The sequence below is a fragment of the Rhagoletis pomonella genome, unplaced genomic scaffold (assembly GCF_013731165.1).
Source record: "Rhagoletis pomonella isolate Grant_MI unplaced genomic scaffold, Rhpom_1.0 Rhpom_scaffold_02825, whole genome shotgun sequence".
Taxonomy (NCBI): domain Eukaryota; kingdom Metazoa; phylum Arthropoda; class Insecta; order Diptera; family Tephritidae; genus Rhagoletis; species Rhagoletis pomonella.
The window spans coordinates 1-2198 of record NW_023461379.1 but is presented as its reverse complement, the minus strand read 5'-3'; the positions used below and the strand labels follow the sequence as shown (position 1 = coordinate 2198).

General features: G+C 36.0%; 1 long non-coding RNA gene across 1 annotated transcript; it reads left to right on the top strand.

Moving 5' to 3' along the window:
• Nucleotides 1-481: 481 nt before the first annotated feature.
• LOC118753756 lies at nt 482-1183 on the top strand. The gene is made up of 3 exons (XR_004994838.1): nt 482-685; nt 746-890; nt 953-1183. It is a non-coding gene; the product is annotated as an uncharacterized LOC118753756 (long non-coding RNA).
• The last annotated feature ends 1015 nt before the right edge of the window (nt 1184-2198 follow it).

Genomic DNA, 2198 nt, shown 5'->3' with positions numbered 1-2198 from the left:
AACAGGAATAGGAGGTTTTGCATTTTCTTGATACGCGGTTTTATACTTTAAACGACTATATGCATGTACGTAAGTAAATTTAATTACTATAGCACATATAGATACGTAATTATGTGCGTATTTAATTATCATTGAGACTACTTTCTCTGCTGCTTTCAAGAAATTTAATCGTAACTAAATATTTCACTCTGCATGGCAGTTTACTATGCATGTATGGATGTTTGTAAAGTTGTGTGTATCCGATCGTGCTTACACATCGTTCAGTTGACGTTAACTTCGCTGTTACTGTCAGCTTCAAGCAGCGACTGAGCATCTGCAGCGACGCCGACGTACACAGCTACTGCAGATACTCTCTCTGGCATAATATAGTTTGTATTATCTTTCCACTATGCATTTCGCTTTTGACATTTTCTAGACGCATAGAATAACGTAGAATGAAGGAACGGATGGTAATCACTTCGCTATGCCTCAAAATCTTCAACAACGGAGAAACATACAATAAACTTGTCAAGCAGTTTGTCGATTCACGCCATGCTTGGGTTCGTTCGCTCGTTCGTTTGCTTATTCGTCGGTTCTTAGTTCGGATGTTCGTTAGTTGTTTATTATTATTCATTCGAAGGAAGGTGCGGTGGGTATCGAAACGCTAAGCAATGTACATTCACACGCATATGCGTGAGAACCTAATGTAAGCATTTAAAAATATCGAGGGGTGCGGGTTGCTAACGTTGTATTGCCTTTGTATTAGTGGAGGCGCTATGATGTGGCGGACGTCACTGCCACTTGGCACAGCGCAAATACTTGACTGTCTGCCTACGCACGAGCATGATTTGAGCGATTGGTAGGAACTAAACAAACAAAGTCGTATAGCTAGGATGGTTATGGAATTTATGGTTAGTTCAACAGCTTTTACAACTTACGAATCTTCTTTGTTATGTTTATGTATGTCTTTTAGGGAATGTACTATGTAGATACTACAAACATACGTACACCGAATAGAGCAAACATGTTCAGTTAATACGGCAGTGTACGAAATAACCGTGAAGTTCTGATATAGTAAAATATTAGGATGCCAAATTTTCTGCCTACATATTTATGTATGAGTATGCATGCACATTCATATGCATCTATTTTGTAAATGACATTTTCTGTATAATATCTCTACTAGATCATCCATAATTAAATCACTTCCTTTATGTTTTCTGTTTAGTTTGCTGAGACGGAACTATGTAAGTAAATTCATTTTCATAAATGCTCCTAAAACAACATACACTTATCCTAGCCACCTTAAAGCTCAGTTAGTCTAGACTTAATTTCCATAACTTAACTTAACTTAAGAATTTGGCCAACCTGTTATATGAGAAACTGTGTTGGCGGTTAGTTAAAACTTAACTTAACGTTAGCAACTTAAGAATCTGTAGATTTTAGATATTTAAGTTACGGTCTTACGGAAATTGAGAGCGATGAGAGAATCAACTTTCCAGATTTTCGTTTTTGTATTTCTCAAAAATAAATGAACGCAAACATATTTTTTTACAAGTGTTTTTTGATGTGGCATTTTAGACGCCAAACTGTTAAAGAACTCAAAACGAAAATACAAAAACAAAATATTTCCGCTTCTGGCTTAAGTTGACTTGTTGAGTAATCATTGATGATTTCTTACGGCAAGTTAAGTAAAATTAAGTCTATACTAACTGAGCTTTTAGTTTTGCCAAAACTTAACGAGTGGCAAAACGAATGAAATTAATGGGATACAACCAAACTCGCCAACGTTCATCGCTGCTAACTAAGGCACTCCGCACATTAAGCTCCTAATCACAGTAGTGTAATCGTTTCGGCATACTAAAGTATAAAGCATTTATGCCGAACCCATGTATTTCAATGAAGCTCTGTAGATTACGATTCAAAATCATGTTTGCGCCTAATCATTAAAGCTTCATGAATCGAAGCGCCCAACATTGTAAGGCGCTTGCAGTTTTGAAATCGTCATTTGTTTACTTTTTTGTGTTGGAAATAAAATTTATTTGTCAATTCAATAGAAAATAATTGGAAATGAATGATTTCGTGCTAAAATTCGTGCAAATTGCATTAAACCACAAGCGTTTATGCAATATTTCGGAGCGGAATAATTTGCGGAAGTGCGTGTTGCGAAATAACGGCCAAAAAATTTGTTATGTGTAAAAAGTGTTTATTAGCTGGTG